The sequence below is a fragment of the Micromys minutus genome, assembly GCF_963924665.1.
Source record: "Micromys minutus genome assembly, chromosome: X".
NCBI classification, from domain to species: domain Eukaryota; kingdom Metazoa; phylum Chordata; class Mammalia; order Rodentia; family Muridae; genus Micromys; species Micromys minutus.
In genome coordinates this window covers 123,380,860-123,401,691 of record NC_137970.1, presented here as the reverse complement: position 1 = coordinate 123,401,691, position 20,832 = coordinate 123,380,860, and the positions used below count along the sequence as shown (strand labels likewise).

The following is a 20,832-nucleotide window of genomic DNA, read 5'->3' as shown; positions in this document are numbered from 1 at the left end:
CTATGTACTAAGTATAATCTATAAGATACACTGACCCCTAAGGAACAGGACCTTCTCAGCACTTGGAGGTGGTAAATTGCTGGACAACCTGTGTAATGTTACTGTGGAATTTATACACCTAAGAGTTCTCATCCTACCTCAAACATTCAGAGTTGTAGTTAGGATTTTTAAGATAAAGTTTGCATGAGACTCACTCCTCATTGCCTGGGAAAACTGTATGCAGAGCTCTTACATTGCAGAATGCCTGGACATTGTTGGGCATCTACACGGGTTCTTTCTTCACCACAGATTTGCCAGGGTATTGATGTCTGCTCAGGGCCTGACCCTGGACTGAAATATCAGCCGGGGGAAGCATGGCCTGTGGTGGGGGAGGGGCAGGGCAGTCACGTGACACTATGTATGTCAACTATCCAGAAGGCAGCAGGACCAAAGTTAGCTTGAGCACAGAAGTCATTACCTGGTAGTTTTCCATTTCCATAAACCCCAAGGTGCTTGTGTTTGTGTCCTCAAGGCTGAGAGGCAAAGCAAGAAGAACGTTCTCATCGCCATCCCCTTCTTGAGAGCATACTAGTTTGGATGGTCTCAGAAGTCACACAGTGGGCCATGCTTGAAAAGCCTAAGATGACTCAGTATTGCTTGGTCTACAGAGGATGCACTGCAATACTGACTTGACAGGGCTGTTAGGTAGCTGGTGACTTTGTACCATATCTGCCCCTCCTCCACACTCACAGTGGTCAGAACATCCTTTCCAAGCGACCAAACTCTAACAGCCACAGATTCCTCACACTCCCAGAGAACATCTTACATTGCTGTGTCATATCTGCACACTGACCAGGGCCTGGACTTGAACTCCCTCTGTGTCATTGTCCCTACCCTGTTTCATGGTGCTGTCATCTCTATGAGCATTTGATTGCTGATCGAAGCTTTCTGGAAAGGACTCAACATAGAATACACATGCAACTCAGAGTCTGATGCATTTTATGGCAAACACAACATAAGGCTGTTGGTAGGAGGAACTAGCAGACCTTCCCTGCCTCAGACCCCCTTGGGTCAGGACAGAAACACATCATAACCAGCCCTTCAGACTCAACCCATGTTCCCTGTTACCTGAAACTCCATGGAACTTGATGATCTAATGCATCACCTTGCACAGGAATAATGGGTACCTGCTTGGTGACAGGGTCACTGCAAAGGGCTGACACTGAGATAACCCGTATATGTCTATGGAATTCTAGGGGACATAGAAGGACAGGATAGACATTCATAGAGAAAAGACGACGATGTGTGATAGGTGGTGACAGAAGTCACCATTCCATTGGGGAACACACAGGAGAGAGTCATCTAGGCCTAGGCAGGGTTTTCATAGCTGTGGGAAATGCCATTAAAACAGAGGGGAATTCTTTGTTCCTCTCCTCTTCTTGATTGTCTATGTCACTGCAACCAAGACTCTCATGACAACTGAGTTCTTGAGAGACAGGAGTGCCTCTCCCCTCACTTGCTTCTGGACTACATGGGGCATCCATTAGTAAGTTAGGGGACGGACATAGTCTTCTAAGAAGCAGGACTCAACAGGAGCAAATCAGCATCTCACAGACAGAGGACATCTCTTCAGTAACAGGTCCAGGGAAGGATTTGATGCATTGCATCCCGTTCCCTTGATGTAAATGGCAAAACTCACAAGGCATTACATCAGGGACCTCATTACCGCCATCTTCAAAATCTCCTGTCTTGTTGAGTTCACAACCTCAAGGTAAAGATGGCCTAGTTCAGGTTATGAAGCACTAAGGCTTTTGGCTGTTCACACCCACATTTAGAAGGAAAGTGGATATGAAAGGCTGGCAGGAGGAATGGTCTGGCAAGGGTGGTCTCCAGTCAGTCCTGCATGGTTACTGTGTCACACAATAGAGAAAAGTACAGGTAGAGGTGAGTTTGTGGAGACTCAGGCTCACTGGCTCTGTGCCAAAGGTCCCCCTTTCTCTTGCAGTGTGTCCCAGAAACTTACAGTAGGCATCATTCAGTCTTTCACCATGGGCAAGCAGGCTTCACCTCCATGCTTCCCAGCCAGATTTCCAGTACAAGGATGCATGGCTGCCATAGTCAGATGAAGGAATATCCAGGGCATAGATAAGCACAAATGGCCCAAGTCCAGCCCCACAGGTACTACTGTTGATCTGGATTCCTGTGGCTGCCCCACCCCGAATTGACTGGTATTCCAAGGCCTGAGCTCTGATTCTTTTATCCAAATTTTGACAGCTTTCCTAATAGAGATTTGAAAAGACACTGAGCAACAGGTGTACCTGCATGAATATATGCCCACCTCTCCCAAGAGGTGAAACTGTACATTCTCAGTAAAGCAGGCCTATACCACACCTTCTGCACCCATGAATGGGAATCCATTTATAAGAGCATGCAGTAGTCTGACTTGGCCGCTAGGAAATTATGTTGGACTTAGAAGACTCTGCGGAGCTCTGATCATTCAGGCTGGGGCAAGGTCTGTATTTAGTAAGGACCCAGGAAGCAAAGAGAATGGAGAAATAGAATCCAAGAATCCAGAGATTAAAAGACTCAGGTTGAAGCCATGCAAGCACAGTGCTGAGCATGATGAAGCCTCACAGGGAAAGTCTGGAAAAGATGCAGGGAGCTCTGTGGGCCTGATGCAATGAGTTGGGAGGCAGTGCTGTGGAAGGAGCAAGACAGGCCAATGAGTGTTACAACAGCTGGGGTCCAACAGGAGGTCTAGCCCTGGCTGGCCTGTTGAGGTACTGTAGGGCTGGGGCTCTGAGTGCTGACCCAGGAGTCAGGGTAGGATTCTATTGACATTGGTAGACAGAGTTATGGGAATAGCAGGCTAGGATATGAGTGGGTCTAAGAGTAAGGATGTAGATCTGCAAGTGCTGAGGCAGGAACAGAGCTGGGTTGTGAGTTCTGAGGTAGGATTCGGATGCACAGCTGTAAACTGTGACCCAGGGAGGCAGACATATAGAGTACCAAAGAGAGGTTGTGGCTGAGTGTGAGGTAGGAGTTGAAGATCGGCCATGAATACTGACCTAGTAGGCAAGGTCTATGTAGTGGCAGGAAGGGACCTAGAAATTTTGAGGTATTATTGCTTTTAATTCTGACACAATGGTATCTCTGAAGTTGAGTTAAAGTTTGTGCTGCAGGAGCTAAGGAGGTCTATTAGTACTGAGGAAGGAGTTTGAAGGAGTCTTTAGGTCTTCCAGATGAACAAGGGCAATGCTGATTGTGGTCGAGTAGCTAGGTGTGCTGAGCAGAGCTGTGGATTCTGTGGTAAGGTGTTTGGAGTGGTGCTGCAGATAGCAACAAATTTTGAATATTGGGCTGCAATAAGATTGTGGGTTATCTCTGTGCTTGTGCTTTGTTGTATAGCTGGGGAGAGCGCTGTGAGACAAGGCTCAGGGGTGGTCATTGGGAGACATAATCAGAGTCTTGTAGAATCACAGGCCCAAGTTGGAAGACTTCATAAATCCTGGGCTGACAAGAGACTGTTCTGTCCCTTCCAGTGAGATGTACCTCTCCTGCACCAAATGCTACAGAAAACAAGGCTTATGGGATAGAGGGGGCCACAGAGAATCCTTTCCACATGGACTCTTGTCCCAGCCTTCAAGGTTACTGGTTACACTTTCCATCTCTGCCAGGCTCATGCAAAGCTCCTTATTCCTTTGATGGCTCCTTCCTTCTGCTTACCACTTGAGCACCACTGGTATTCTGATCAGGAAGTAAAGGTTCAATTCTCTCTTTTAGTTGTGGGCTAATGATGGGGGAATCATTATAACATGGGTGGATAGAGTGGTGTGTATGTGCCCTTGAATAAACGACCAGAGTTCTCCCTCTGTCTTCATCTTCATCTTAAGCTGCTACAGCCATGCTGTAAATGGTCGGCTTTGTGAGGCACAGGCCCCATTCTCCTCAGTGGCTTCTTCCTTCAGTCCTCTGAAGAGATCCTGTCAGGGACTTTTTACCATTCCCTCCACTCTCCTACCTAAAGACAGCCTTTGTTTCACTCTGTTCTTCTGTAACTGATAAAGCTCTGACCAACAGCAACCCGAGGGAAGGACTTATTTGGCTTAGAACCTAGATCTCTATCCATCAGGAAGAAAAGTCAGGGAGGTATCTTTATGGTAGAAGCTGGCTTAATGGCAGTCAACAATTAAATGTTCATAGATTGCTGTAGTTATGGTGATTTCTGTGTGTTTACAAAGCCTTCATTCAGGGCTCTGTTTCTTCTTTAATCTCTCCACTCAGAGCTTAAGACAGGAGAGAGAGAGGTCACTGGGGTTTCTCTGAAGGTGACTTGTAGATTTTTCACTCAAGACTTGTCCTTCACTTACAGAATAATTTCATTGCTCTTAGGCACATTGTAAATATTATGAATTACATTATATTATAACCTTTATTAGCAGTACAAGCCAGCTTCATGTCATTTCAATATAATGTCTTCAAGAATATTTAAAAGGAATAGTTTTAGCTGATTTCTGTCTCTGGAGATACCAAATTTGATTATTACATTTCTTCAGTTCTCTGGGGAGCAGAAGCACAGGAATGAGTGGTAGAGAAACCTGTTGTTTCTCAAGCCCAGGAGCACAACAAAGGTATATCATGAGCTGAGAACCCACAACTGCTTTCCTAGGTGTTCCAGGACACTTAAATATATCTACTTATATCCCACCTACTAATAGTATTGCCCTATAGACCAAGGCTTTAACATGTGAACCTTGGCAGGATATTCAGTATCCAAACTATAGCTTTAGTCTAAAGATTCTGCTTATTACATGCCTTCCAAGCTCCAATAATCCACCCTTAGCTGTAGGACTGAGAGGACAGTTGAAGAACAGACTCTAGGGAGGTACCTTCGATGACACAGCTCATTTGAATGGGATACAAACAAGGCCAGTTAAACCCTTGGATAGTGAGTAGGGGCTAGTGGGTGAGTAGCCATCATTGGCCTCAAGGTCCATGGCACTGGGGATGCCTCATTGGCCTAAGTAGGTTTTCCAGGTACTAAATGCACATTCACTTATAAGGAGACAGGTAGACTACTCTGCCTATTGTGCTATAAAGTGAGCTGGTCTACTGGGTGGCGGGTGCAGACACAGGACTACATGCACTAATCCAAGGGGCTGGGGTCACCGGTGAGCAATACTCCTTCCAATCTCAGGACAAGACTGACACACCACATGTAACATATTGCAGAGAAGTCTGTAATGTACAAATGGGAGGGATTATGGGTAACTGCCTTGAAAGCAGTGACAAATCCAGCACCATTCTCTGTGGTTTCCTTTCCTCTTTACATACTCCTTCCACTTTCTCCAAAACAAGTGGAAGAGGACATGCCCCCCACCCCCAACCGGGGTGATTGCATAGAGGTTTCTCTCCCTCTTCCATCTTCCGGTTCTACTATTAATTTCCAAGGTGTGTGTGGCCAGAGATGTACCTGAAACTTCTCTATTACAGTCTACTAGCTGAGTTTACTCCTGAGCAATCAAAAGTGTGCATGTGCAGCCATTGCCAAGCCTTCAGATCTTTAACAGGCAACTGGAGATACACTGTGGGGGGGTGCTGGAGGCTGGGGTGAATGGAAGCTGATCTTCCTCTGCAGGGCTGTGGGAGCTCTAGTGAACTAGCACTGAGTGTGGCACACAGATGAATACTCTTAGAGAGTTCTGCCCTGATGGTCAATGGGACTTGGCTCATATGGGGCGGACCATGGAGCACAGACTAATCAAACAGCAGTGCCCAACCACAGATTGCTTCTTTACCCCACATGCCTAAACTGTCCTGAATAGCAAGAACTCACTTGCCCAGTATATTCTTTCATTCTCCCCTTCTTTTGCCTTTCCAGAATTGTGTTGTGACAATGGGATTGTCAGATTCAGACATCTGTCCTGACACTGAGACTTTGTCATTTATAGACTGTCCTAACACCTGTCATCTTCCTATGGTGAGTCTAGCCAGACAATTCCTAGATAATGGTGCTCAACACTTGTCTTCTTCTTATTTTTTTAATTGAACAACTTCATTTAAAAAAAGAAAGATATGTGTACAGATTTTAAGCATTTTTTTGCATAAAAGTATACTAATACATTTCTGTCGGTACTAGATTTTTTTGAAGGGTTGTTAGTGTACATTAAAATCTTACTAGTTACAATGAGCTTAAAGTACATGTAAAACAAAATGTAACCTGGAAATAGTCAAAGTTTTCTTGGTGTGTAAGGATTAAGTATAACGGTTTTTCTTTTTTTAATTGAATAACTTTATTTGTAAAAAAACAAAGATAAATGTACAGATTTTAAGCATTTTTATATAAAAGTATACGAATACATTTTTGTCAATGCTTAGTTTTTTTTTTTTAAGGTTTGATAGTGTGCGTTAAGATATTACTAGTTACAATGAGCATAAAGTACATGTAAAACAGGATGTAACCTGGAATTAGTCAAAGTTTTCTTGGTGTGTAAAGTTTAAGCATAATGGTTTTTCCTTTTCTTTTTTTTTTTTTCTTTTATTGAACTTCATATAGTCTGTGAGTTGTTTCTGGGGTGTTCAGAGCTTTCTGGGGTTAGTATCCAATTATCAGTGACTGCATATTATGTCTGTTCTTTCCTGACTGGGTTATCTCACTCAGGATCATACTTTTTAACAATTCTTTTTAAGAATTTTATAAAGTCATTGTTTCTGATAGCTGAGCTGTACACCATTGTGTAAATATACAACAATTTTGTATCCATTCATCTACTGAAGGACATCTGGGTTATTTCCAGCCTCAGGCTATTATAAATAGGGCTGCTATGAACATTGTGGTGCATGTGTCTTTGTTGTATGTTGGAGCTTCTCTGAGGTATATGCCCAGAAGTGGAATAACTGGGTCTTCGGGGAGTACTATGTCCAATTTTCTGAGTAACTGCCAGAATGATTTCCAGAGTGATTGTAACAGTTTACAAACCCACCAACAGTGGAGAAGTTTTCCTCTTTCTCTGCATCCTCACCAGCATCTGCTGTCATCTGAATTTTTTTTCTTCACCAATCTGACTGGTGTGAGATGGGGTCTCAGGTTTGTTTTGATTTGTATTTCCCTGAGGCTAATGATGTCGAGCACTTCCTTAGATGCTTCTCAGCTATTCAATATTCCTAATTGAGAACTCTTTGTTTAGCTCTGTATCACATTTTTAATAGGGTTTTTTGATTCTCTGGTGTATAGCTTCTTGAGTTCTTTGTAGACCTTGGATATTAGGCCTCTTTCTGATGTGCCACTTTTCTTTTTTAAAAGAAAAAGACTTATTTATTTATTTCATACACACACACACACACACACACACACACACACACACACACACACACAAATATATATACATATACATATATATGTACACTGTCTCTGTCTTACACACAGCAATAGAGGGCTTCAGATCTGATTACAGATGGTTGTGAGCCAGTTTGTGGTTGCCAGGATTTTAATTCAGGACCTCTGGAGGAGCAGTCAGTGCTCTTAACCACTGAGCCATCTCTCCAGACCGCTTCCCACTTTCTACCACTGTGATTTTCTTACTTCTTCTCTATTTTGCCATAGTTCACATCAACTTTGTCTTTGGTTGTTTACCATTGACCGTCTTAACCCTGGAAGTATAGAGACACTTTTCCCATATGAGAAGGCAAGGCAAGTTAAAGTCTTTCTTCCTATCTTTTAACCCCAAGTGTTTTTGAACATGTGTGAGGGTATGCTCAGAAGAAAAGAAACTTTTCTTAGTGTCTCAAGTTATTCAGGGTTTACCCATTTTCAGGTGGGATTTTATTCAGTTGGCCATGTTGTTTCCCTCCGATTTCTAAGTGTTTCTCCTTAAGAAGAAAAGTTTTAGGTACTGTGCTCGCTCAGAGACAAATGTCTTTACATGGGTGGCACTGGCTTTTGCTTTATTTCAGGGGTCAGAAAAGGCACTCAGATACCCCATTACCTCTATACAGGACCTGTACTTAGTTCTCTACTTGTTACTTTTTGAAACAGACACTTGGTAATTTCTAGGAGATAGCCTAGTTTTGGGATCACAACTGCCACCCATTTTCCTAAGCTCTAGCAAGTTGCAGCTTGTAACCTTCTCCTTTTCATCAAATCATTTAGTTTCATTATCCTGGGGCTACAAGATGGGTGCTCAAATGGGTCAAGGTTTGTTTACTCTGGAGTTTTGAGTTTTCCCTGGTATACATTCATTACTAGTTAAGGTAGCTCACAGTCACATGTAACTCCATGAGACAGCCGAGTACAGTAACTTAGAAATTAATAGAGCAATTCAATTTAGAAATTAAGAGAGCAAATAATCTGAGAGATCTTTGCCCCCTTTACTCTCCCTTAGAAATAATGGCTAGAATCTTTTTTAAAGTATCACTTTTTTTTTTTTTTTTTTTTTTTTTGCTTTCTGAAAAAAAAAAAAACTTGCCCTAGCCGACAAGGATGTAAATAAACTTTCAGGTTCAGGTCCTGGAGTAGAAGATGTGTGGAAAAAAGAGTAAAGGTCCTCTCACTTAATCTACCCATTGGTAAGCTACAGTGTTAATTATACTAGAGCCCTGTAGCTTCTTGCTTCAGAATAACTTAAAATAAAGATAGGTTACAGTTTTTATTATAAGAAAAAGGCAACCCTAATATCTTAACATTTTGTTGATGTGAACAGACACCATAAGCAAGGCAAGTCTTATAAAGTAATAACAATTAGTTGGTACTGGCTTACAGGTTCACAGGTTCAGTCCATTATCATCAAGGCAGGAACATGGCAGCATCCTGGCAGGCATGGTGCAGGAGGAGCTGAGAGTTCTATATCTTTATCTGAAGACTGGTAGAAGAACGCTGAGTTCCAGGCAGGTAGGATGAGGGTCTTAAATCCCACGCCCACAGTGACATGACTACTCCAATAAGGCCACACCTACTTCAACATGGCCACACCTGCTAATAGTGCCACTCCTGTGTGGAGCATAGACAAACTGACACACCTAATGTCTCACAGGACCTTGCTCTCTTCTCTGCTAATTTCAAGAAAGAAACAGAACTCCAGAACTGGTGTCCTCCAGACCCGAGTTTATATATCTCAGAAGATTGAGAGAAGATAGGCTCTGCAAAAAAAGATTCCAGGATAAATAAGATTTGGTGTGCTCTCCTCACAAGATACATCCAGCCACTTGTATAGCTGAAAATTCTGGCAACACTGAACGTACAGAAGAGAAGGAAGAAGAACAGACAAGGAGCTGTTCTTGGGACATTTCCTGGAAGCAAGGATGTTTATAGTTCCTAGACTGTAAGAAGGCTCAGCACATAGAAACAGCTGGATCTCCATGCATGTACTGTCTCACTGATGTGCAGGCACATTCACAGTGGTACAATCACACATGTAGACACAGACACACACACAGTAAGTGAATGATGAAATTCTAACATTTTCAGCCCAGTTTTGAAATAAGAATACTTAGAATCAAGACAAAACTAGTCTGCTTCTTTGTCCTTCTGCCCTTTATTTTACTGAATTTTTTGCTTTAGGTTTTCATATTAATGACTCACCCTATATCCTGAAGAGAACTTGAGAAATATAACCTGACTAGGTCTATAACCAACCGTGAATCTATTGACTGATATTCTTTCTTCACACAAGTAGAACATACACATTCCTAGGGAATGGTCCATTTCACCACTGAGTTTGATGGTTTCCTCTGTTGAGGAGACACAGAAGAAGAGATATCCCTGAGGCCAACTTCTCAGAGGCATCTGCTGACAAGCCAGGCCTAAACCAAACAGGAGACATTATTAAACAGCACTCTTTGACTTAGCTGGTGGTCAGTGACCCAGCATGCAACTCTGTCTCTCTGGGACAAGCTATATCACTTTTCTTCCATCTTCTTGTCAAGAGGCCTCCTTGTACTTCCTCTGAGGACTTAGCTGCCTTTGTACTCACTGAATAAGCGCTAAGAAAATGGGACAAAGGTATTGAAAGTAGGCAGGAATGAGGACTGGCTTGTAGAACTTATGGCCCTCACAAACCCTGGCTTTCTCTCACTAGAGACTGTGAGATGGAGCTGTGTTGGTCATGCATTCCTCATTGTACTCAGGAGGACATGCTGTATAGCTTCTGATCTCAGTGCTGTCTAATCCTCAGCCCTACTTTCTGCCTGCTCCAGGTAATTCTGTTTTCCTGGCTGCCTACTCAAGGAGTTGATTCCACGGACAAAGAAAAGAATGAAGGGGTTATACTGTCTGATTGTGTGTTATCTTGACACAAGTGGGACTTATCACAGAGAAAGGAGCCTCCCTCTAGGAAATGCCTCCAAGAGATCCAGCTGTAATCCATTTTTTCAAGTGATCAAGTGGGGAGGGCCCAACCCTTTGTGGGTGCTACCATGTCTGGGTTGGTAGTCTTGGGTTTTATAAGAAAGCAAGCTGAGCAACTCAGCAGAAGGAAGCCAGTAAGTAACACATGGCCTCTGCATCAGCTCCTGCTTCCTGACCTGCTTGAGTTCCAGTCCTGACTTCCTTTGGTGAACAATGTGGAAGTGTAAGCTGAATAAACTCTTTCCTCCCCAACTTGCTTCTTGGTCATGATGTTTTCTGCAGCAATAGATAGATCACTGAATAAGACTGGGGAGGATGGGTGAGGTGCTGGTCCCGAGAGGGTTTGCAGGCCCTCCTGACCTGAGGGGCTTCAGCATGTCAGCAGCGGTGCTTGCTGGCCCCGAGGTTCAGGGACTAGGTTAGGGGGCTGCACCCTGAGTAGCAGAAAGAGAATGAAAGAAGTAGATAATCTTGACAGCATAAAAGAAGAATGGGTTTGTGGAACAGGACTTCCTGACAATCAACTCCTCTATGATGACCAACAAAAGGACTGTGAATATTTTTTTGATAGACTTTGTGAGGAAGAAGAGGAGGCTGGTGCCAAATGCTTGGCCCCCACTGAACAGAAGAAACAGGTAGTTGAAAGTAAAAAATCATGGAAAAATGGATTCACTGTCAATGATGATTTTAGAAGTTACTCTGATGGTGCGAGGCAGCAGTTTCTGAACTCCATCAAAAAGGGGGTATTAACATCCGAATTTTGGGGAGTCTTTGATAAAGATGAGGTGGATGTTAACGTTGAAGATTAAAAAATATGAAGTATGTATGTCTACAAAGACTATGTTCCAGCCCTCGTCAGGACAGGACGACAGACTAGGAAATGCTACACCAAGTATCGCTTCTAAAGCAGAGTATTGAAGTTGACAATAAAAGCACTTTGTCTGCTGTTTCACTGAACAACTTGGAGGATTAGCAGGATCCAGATCTGGATAGCCAATGGGGAAAGGACTGTCCAAAGATTTGACTTTTCCCATAGGGTGAGCCACATCAAAGACGTCACTGAAAAATAAAAAGAATCTCAGAGAAGGCTTCCCTTTGCCCTGGCAACAGCTTTTCCTTTCCTCAGATTTCTGGATGAGAAGCTCACATTGGAAGAAGCAGATCTCCAGAATGCTATAATCATTCAGAGACTCCAAAAGACAGCTGAGCCTTTTAGAAAACTCTGACAGTTTCTGTTTTTGAGACATGCTGAAGTGGCAGACAGAAGTCAGTGTGACTGAACTTGTGGTTTGAGGGCTTCCTAATCCCTTATTAGGGGTTCAATCATCACAAGCTAGGAGAGTGACAGGGCTGTCAACCAGAGTCTGTGCACTTTTGTCAACAGGCTATTCAGAAGAAATGCCTGTTTTCTATACTAGTTAACCAATGTGATATATAAAATAGCTGTATCATTAATCTTAATGTGATCTAAATTAGCAGAGTATTCAATTATCTAAATCAGCATCAGCATTCAAATATTATTTTGAAACAACAGATACTTATATAAATGTTAGCTAACTCAGTTTTTAAATAGCAGTACATTAAAATATTATACACGACCTATCAAAAGCATCAATGTAATTATTATATTGCCTGTGCTTCATCCTCAGAGCTTTTCAGTTTTCAGTCTTATGGCAAGAAATACTCAAATATTCATTTGGCTACAGTATCCAAGATTTATACTCCTTAAATTTGTAATGTAAAAGCACACACAGAAAAGTTATCCAAAGCTAGGTGGTGGTGGCAGACCACATTTAATCCCAGCATTTCAGAAGCAGAGGCAGGAGGCTCTCTCAGTTCAAGGACAGCCTGTCCTACAGAGTTAACTTCCAGGATTACACAGTGAAACCCTGTCTAGAAAAAAAATAACCTCAAAGTTTTCAAATATTTACTTATTTAAAAATAATTTTGAATCTGTCCACAGCGGCGTGTGCCCTATAGCTCCAGCATACAGCACTTGGACAGGGAGGATAACTTGACCCTAGCAGTTTGTCAGCCTGAGCAACATTGTGAAAGCCTGTGTCTTGCTAGTAACAACTTTCACACCCCAAGAGATGGCTCAGCAGTCAGGAGCATTGGATGTCCTTGCAGTAAAGCTAGATTCAATTTCCAGTGCACATGGCAGTACACAACCATCTGAAACTTCTGCTCCAAGATGGTCAACTCCCTTGTCTGACAACTGTGGGCACTGCCCTCAAGTTATACATAGACACACACATAGACAAACAATTCTGCTTATTAAATTTTTAAATGAATGGAAAGATTTATCTAGAGAGGTAGCATTGTATTTTCCTTTCTCCAAAATTGTCATGTCTGACTTCATGAAGATGAGGAGTCTCACCTGTCTCTACAATCACTGTGTTGTAATATCACATAGCTTACAGTCTCAAGAAGACAAAGCTTTTTATTTGTGGGAATGAAAAAGAAACATGTGACTGTATAATTAGGAAAGAGAATTTGACAAAGGGTCATTTGATAGTCATTTTCAAAGGGCTAGTGACTGGCCAAAAATGGCAGTTCACATGGTCCTAAGCACTTGAAAGGCTGAGGCATGAGGATCATTACCATGAGGTCAAGGTCAGCTTGAGCTACAGAATGAGAGTCTGTTAAAACTACAAAGTCTATTCCTGGCCTTTCCCTAGCATTGTGACCACTGACTGAGGTGGGTGACAACTGCACTTGGAATCTTCAATAGTGCATAGGTATTGAGTGTAAGTGCAGGAGTTCTATACTAAGTCTGAGTCCACACTGTGTGCTTAACCATGCTCCACCCAAGAAGTTTCCACGAGTCAGTTTATCCTCTTCCCAAGTTTACTCAGGGTGTCCATTTTTAAGCTAAACTACTGGCATAACCTGCACCTTGCCTTCCATCCACAGATGAAGCAGGGCTGGAAAGTGTGGATGAGGTTTTAAGTAAGATTCAGGAATAATGAGGAAGCCTGTGTACATAACTAGATGTCATTTCTTTCAGCTCTTCTATTTTTAAAGAAGCTTACTTCCTAGCTCCCAGGCTTCCATACACTAGACTTGTGTGTGTTGGGTGGGCAGTGTGGAATGGAGAATGAAGGAGAACATCTTTACCTAGGAGATTAGCAGGTTTATAACAGAAAATTAAATATTTGTTGATAACGTTTATACAACACTATAAGAACCCTTCTTAGCAATATAAATAATTAAGAAAAAAGGAAAATAGTATAATCAATGTTTTTTTTTTTTTTCAGACACAGGCAAAAACTTTTGATTGTTAATATGTTCAGGAATCTATAAGGAGATGTTTCATATAGGCCTATGCTGAAACCCTTGTATTTATATAGTTATAATTGACAAATGGTTCTCTGTATTCTTATGAGGTGCTTCTCACAAGAGTGTTTCTTGTGTATCTACAAATAAAGCCTCTAGTCTCTAATTAACCAGAAGGTGCAGTGGGGATTTCTTGTGTGTCCATGTAGAGTACATGCCAGGCAGATGTTCCAGTAGAAAGAATAGTCTCTAATTCAAAAATAAAGAATAAATTGCCAAGGAAAGCAAGACGTAAAGTGAACATCTCAGGAGAATAGACCTTGACCTAAGTCATAGCTCCAGAATTGTCATTGTCAGCTGTATTATCTGGCAGGTGAGATAGACATTGAAATGCATGTCTGACTGTACACATGATAATGACTAGTTAGATTACTATGCACTGTCAAACTAAAATAATCTTACTTTATTATGACTCATTCAGTACACCTCATGATATTTCCATTCATTGACTATGTATTTATTTTAGTGCCTTAATATAATTTTGATGTATTTTACTAATAGTAAACCTAACTGTCTCTTAAAGATGAAATGCTTCTGACTGAAAGGATCTGTTAAGTAATTTAAACTTGTTGTACAGCAGTAACATGTGAAAAACAAAGACAGAGGAAGAAAAGGAAGAGGAACTATCCTGACCTCTCATTGTTCAATTGTGGGAGCTCTGTTATACGCCCCCTTGTGGTCATGCCACATCTGTAGACCAGCTGAGATGAGCTGATGTGTGATGACTGTCCTCTCCTCCATAGGCCTCATGGTGCTGATACCATGTTTTGGAACACACAAAACAACCTCCTTTGCTGATGCACGTTTATTTAACGTCTGCATCAGCTTCTAGTACACGATAAACTCTTCTTAGCCTTGATGCTTCCCCTTCATTCCTGTCTGCCAAGGTCATTCCTGCCTTTCAATAATACTAATGATGAACCATTGTGGCCTCCACTCTTCCAGGCCCTCAGTACCAGCAACTTTGCCTCATACCCTCAGGTCTTGCCAGAGGAGGAAGTCCTGTTTCTCTACAGGATCTCCCAGTCCCTGAGCAAGCTTTATCCCCACAGGCTTTCTTCTAGCCTGTGACATAGGAACTCTCCCCTCTACAGAGGGATTAGTTTGCTATTCCAACTCCTCCCTCCATTGGCTCCCCTGTTCTGTCTTTCAGGTCCATTTTAACCTCTGATTTTTGTTGATCTGGGACATTACTCTGGTTAGGGCTTGGCAATACCAATCCTGAACTCATCCTCTTTTTCTGAACACTCTCCAGGTTTTAGCATTGCAAGTTCTGCATGGAATATGCAGTGTTGACCGCCCTCTATGAAACTGAGGAGGATTAATCCTGGGAGCAGATGCAAATGGTCCACCTCTCCACAGGCTAGCCTTTCCAGGAAATCTCTAATGAGGGAGGTGTAGCAACCAGGCAACCAGCTGTTGCTGGCTGCAGGTGACCTTTATTCTGCCTGCTTCCTGTAGCAGGCCTTAATTAACCCTGAGCTTTCCTAGAGCTCCCAGAAGCAACTGTGTCATCTTGAGTCATCCAAGAAGCCACAGAGGTTAGTAGAGTGAAGGATTGTATTAGATCCACCTCACCAGGATATAAAAAGGTAGAAGCAGGGTTGGAAGGATAAAGCACAGCCTGACAGTCTAGACCAGTGAGCCGGCCAATGGAGAGGAAAACTTGGCTTACCTTTGAGAACTGTTGAGTCTTGATTCCCATGTCACATCCTTCTTAGCATCTGAAACACTGTGAGCTATGACAGCCTGAACAATTGACCGACTGACTGACGGAATGACTGACTGACTGACTGACTGACTGACTAACTGACTGAATGAATGAATGAATGAATGAATGAATGACAGGTGCTTTGGAAAGGAAAAAGTGAGTGTCATCTGAGAAGCACAAGGATGCCCCAGTGCTTGCTTTCACACAGCAGATTCATATTTTTCCTGGGATTAATATAGCAAGACTCATAAGAACTTCTTCCACCTGTTAACCGAGCATTTCACATCTCTGAGGGTGCTGAAGCCACCTTGTCTCTGGAGGATAGACCCACTGGCATCTGGAGATCTTTTAGCCTGCTGGAAGATGCTGAACAAACCACATCAGGAAATACCACAGAGTGAGTCAGCGGCATTAGGTTCTGAGGTCTCTGAAAGCCAAGGGCCCAATTTGTACTGAATCCTGATCCACAGGTATGTAGATCTTCTCAGAACCAAGAGGGATACTCTTCACAGTGGTCCTATCATCTGGGTTTTGAGAATGGAAACATTGACGCCCAGTGACCTTAAACAGCCTTTCCCACCCAGAGGGTGTCTTACAACAGGCAGCCATGAGTGTCCACCTATCCAGGACCATAGAGCATCCCCCAAGCAAAATCCACTAATAGGGGCTTTTGAGAGCTGCCCAAGGGATAACTATCAGAATCTACTCACCATCTCCATTTCTCCTTCAGGCCTTGAGTCTTAATCCTTGTGACCTCCAAGGTGTCCTACCTGTGTTCTTAAGAAACCTCAGCATGGATCCTCCTGAGAACAGCCAGAAATATCACCTCCTGGAACTTAGTCAGGCCCAAAGGGAGAGAAGGGACTTGGAGACTGCCCATGTCCCCATATCTGAGGCAGAGCAGGTGGAAGCCACTGCCACAACCTCAGGGGCTGTGTCTATGGGAGGAAAGCTGGGTTCATCCCAGAATGCTCAGAGAGTCTCCTCTCCCCACAATGCCATGGGCTTCACTGCAAGTTCACCATCTGTTGGGGATTCAGGAAGAAACGTATGTGAAATTGTTCACCCTGAGTCTTTTGGCAGGATGCAGTCGATAGAAAGAGAGTTGATATGATTCTGTCCCTGCTCCTCAAGTACAGGAGGAAGCAGCTGACATCCATGGTAGAGATTGTGTATGTGATCATCTGGGATGAGGAGGAGTGCTGCCCTGAGATCTTTACTATGGCAGATGACTGCATGAGGCTGATGTTTGGCCTTGGCATGATGGAAAGGAATGCCACTGTGCTATACTCCTCTCTTGTCCATGCCCTCAGGATCAGCTCCGATGGGATGTAGAATGGCTCTCCAGGCATACCCAGGACAGGCCTGGTAATCACATGTGACAAATCATCTCCCTCTGACAAACACAGGGCTCTTTGTAATGTCTGTAAGGCAGAAGTAGATGGACCTTCCATGAGCCTTATGTTAGCTACTGAGATCAGCCTTAAAATAAAGGTGAGCACATCAATCAAGTGTATTTAGAGATTGTCCCTGACTGCATCCGGGGAAGCTGAGTGTCCCACTGTGGGACTTTCTGTCCATTCCCAGCACATTACAGTGTCCCTTGAACTGATAATGCCCCCATATGCAAGGGCTTCCATCCCTGCATCTTTACCCATCTTTTCTGATGTTCCTAATGCTTTCTCTGTTGTCTAAAAAGAACACCCTGCCCTCACCCCTGATTGTCCTTCACACTGACCAAGGCACCTGTTGACATATTGAATGACAATGGTCACCTGTCACAGAGCAGAGACTCACAGACAAGAGTTCTCTGCTAGGTCTAAAGGAATATGAGGTTTCTCAGCCTCTCAAGAGAACAGTGGAATTGGGAGGGGTCCAGGGATCAGAGGATGCCTCAGTTCTAATTTCAGACATGAACCCCTGCCCTCCTTTCTACCTGCAACTCCACATACAATGATCAGGGTTCGGGCTGTGACTGGGAGCCATTGTGTGAGGTTTCTAAAACACAGACGGCCACTCTGTGCAGTTTGAATGAAGATAGACCCTTGGGGGTAGACATTAAAGGTTCCTTTGAAAGTTGTCCTCCAAAGGTCATGCAGCCTGTTCTCCCTGAGTTTTGAGAGTGACCCCTCTCTCCAGACGATCATGAGTCTCATTATAAGGACATCTGTTGGGCCTCTGGAAATTAAGAACAGAGGTACCAGACCCACATTAACTCTGCAGGACAACCTAACTAGAAAGATAGTGTACTTCATGCACTTCCTGCCCATCACATATAGGAGGAAGCAAAAGCCACCGAGGGCTGAATTGCTCAATGGGGTCATAGAAGAGGATGAGGATGACTACTCTGTGATCATAAGTAAGGCCTCTGAGTCTATGAGGCAGGCCTCTGGCTTTCACAGCATACAAGGGGATGGAATTGTCCACTCCACTGTAGTCTTCTACCTACCACAGGGATCTTCTCTGAAGGAATGCTGCATGCAGGTCCTGGCATACCCAAGACAGGCCTGCTCATATCGGTCCATTCGTTTCTGTGAGGAACAAGGGCCCCTATCCAACCACCGAAGGGAAAACCTTGGAATTTTTTCCAACATACCTGGGAGTAATCCTAGAGCTTACCTCTTCAGGAATGGAGATGCTATGAGATCAGACAAACAACACCTAGACCAGGCTGGCCCAGCAGATGGTCCTTCTGCTCTGACACATTCATTCTGGTCCACTGGATATTCCCATCCAACATCAGGTGAGACAGAGTTCCTGTTCTCACAGCTGTGCACTTATAGAAAGGTGGCAGGAGGAGATTGTGACACATTCCATCTTTCCTGTACCAACTGAGAAACTTGGGGTTTCTTGGTTTTCAAAATGTTGCTTTTTTTTACTACAAAATCCACTAGCTGGACATGTTTTATATTTATGAATGTAATTAATAAGTCATGCGATTTTATTGCTCCAGGATTGTAGAACCTTCTCAGTTTGAAAACAGATAAGAAAAGCCTCTAACTTGGAACATTTCTTACAGTCTACCAGGTCATTTGAGCTGTTTCCTCCTGGGTAGTGGTAGTTTACATGAATAGGATGACATTATTTTTTCCTACCTAATGGACTTAATTTCTCATTCCCATTGAATAAATAAGTTAAAAAATGTATAAAAAGGGAATCTTTTTCCTTCTCAAAGCTTCTAAAAGCACAATCTCTGCACCAAGCACAACAGCACGATGCTCTCATTTTCTGTTTTGTTTTTTAAGGTCACTTGTTAAATTAATTTCATTATTAATTCACCTTACATCCCATTATTTGCTCCTTCTCTCAGTTTCTCCTCACACAGAACTTCTTCCCTTCCTCTATCCTTGCCTGTTCACACACTTCCCTTGTCCCCTGGTACCTCAGGTCACAAACACAAGGCTCATTCTCTGCAGCTGAGGCAAAGTGGCCCATTTAGGTGTGGCAATCCCCAGAAGGGCAGACAACATATTCAGGGAACAACACTGGCTCTCATTATTAGGGGATCTACGTGAGGACCAAGCTGTACATCTGTCGTATACTTGGCAGGAAGGGATCTAGGTCCAGCCCATGCACACTCTTAAGTTGGTGGTTCATATGAACTGACTTTGAAGTTATATTTCATTTTCAAAGCTCAGAAAATATTCTGTCAAGAAATCATAACATTCTGAATCGAGGTAAACCTGCTGCATGTGTAAAAAATGAGCAACATACACTTTAAGATGAAGTCTATTTTGTATAATATTAAAACACAAAGTGATTGTTTATATAGCAGTGAATTCCTCTTTACAAGATGTGATTCACAAGGCTTATATCAGGTCTAAATTAAAGTAAGAAAAATAAATTTAAAGCTCTCTAGTCTCTTTAAAACCCAGTTAAGGGGTGGGGGGCAGAGCTCAGAGCCGTGGTCTGAGGTGTCCGGAAGTGTGAAGTCCACGTGTGCTCTGTGCATCTGTGACTTCCGGAACTCAGGGCCATTTTGTGAGGCTCCGGAAACGAAGACCTTCACACACGGGGTTCCAGGATCGTGAGGGGTTCAGAGCCATTTTCCATTGGGCCCAGAAGGGTGTTTTCCACAACTTCCTTCAGGTATGTGGGGATTTGAGGGGTGAGGACTCCAGCCATTTTCTGAGGTGTCCGGAATTAAAAAGTCCGCGCTCGGCTTCCTGAAGCGGGGGCACGAAGGGGTTGACACCGTTTTGTGAGGGTCCTGGAGCAGCGACCTTCACACACGGGTTCCAGGCACGTGAGGGGTTCGGAGTCACTTTCCCTTGGGACTAAAAGGGTGTCTTTCCCAACGTTCTCCAGGTACGTGTGAATTCGAGGAGGTGGGGACTCGGAGCCATTTTCTGAGGTGTCGGGAAGTATAAAGTCCACAGGCGGCTTGTGGAATAGCGGACATGCGGGTGAGGCGTGTTGACGCGGTTTTGTGAGGCTCCTGGAGCAGAGACCTTCACACACGGGGTTCCAGGCACGTGAGGGGTTCGGAGTCACTTTCCCTTGGGCTTGGAAGGGCCTATTTCACAAAGTGCTTCAGGTGTGTGGAAAATGGGGGACAGGACTCGGGGCCATTTTCCGAGGTGTCTGGACTTATGAAGGCCACGCTCGGCTTTTGATTGGAGGAATTAACGCGTATCGAGGCCATTTCGTGAGGCTCCTGGTACGGAAACATTTGCACACGGGGCTCCAGGTTCTTGAGGGGTTTGGAGTCATTTGCCAGAGCATCTGGAAGGGCGTCTCTCACAAATTGCTTCGGGTTTGTGGGAATTGGGGGGAGAGGACTCAATCTTTCGAGGTGTCCGGAAATATGAAGGCCACACTCAGCTACTTTAATAGGGGACAAGTGGGTGACAGTGTTGAGGCCATTTTCTGAGGCTCTTGAACAGAGACCTGCACACATGGGGTTCCGGGAACTGAGGGAGTTCAGAGTGTCATTCTGTGCTGCCTTGACAGGGCTTCAGTAACTCGGTGTGTCAGCCTTCCGGGGATTTTTCAGGGGACATGGAGACGTCTTCTGAAATACCTGGAATTATGAAGGCCATGCTAAACTTCTTGCATCTGGATCCTTAGCGCAGTGCAGATATTTTGTGAGGTTCCTTAAGGGAGACCTTCAGGAAAGGACCACATTCTCTTGAAGGCTTAGAGCCACTTCCAAAGTGTCTGGAAGTGTGATCAGTACTGTGCTTCTGTATTTGGGAACTGGGGAAGTGTCAGTAAGAAAGTGCTTCAGGTAATCCTTAACTGGGGAAGAGGAGGAGCTCAGAGCTGTTTTTGACATAACATGGAATTGTGAGGTTCCTGGAATGGACATCTTCACCCACATAACTCTATATCCAGACCTTGGTGATGGCAGCTGAGAGGCATTTAATGTGATATCTAGAAAGGAGTGAATAATGCCACTCTTTGGACATCAGGAAATTGAGGAACACACAGTCAATTTCTGACATACCTGGCATAATTG

The 20,832-nt window shown here is 43.6% G+C and overlaps 1 pseudogene across 1 annotated transcript; it reads left to right on the top strand.

The window, feature by feature from the left end:
• The first annotated feature begins 10,773 nt into the window (after positions 1-10,773).
• LOC308414799 (UBX domain-containing protein 2A-like) lies at positions 10,774-11,547 on the top strand (annotated as a pseudogene). The gene has a single exon. The product of its transcript is annotated as a UBX domain-containing protein 2A-like (transcript).
• Positions 11,548-20,832: the final 9,285 nt, after the last annotated feature.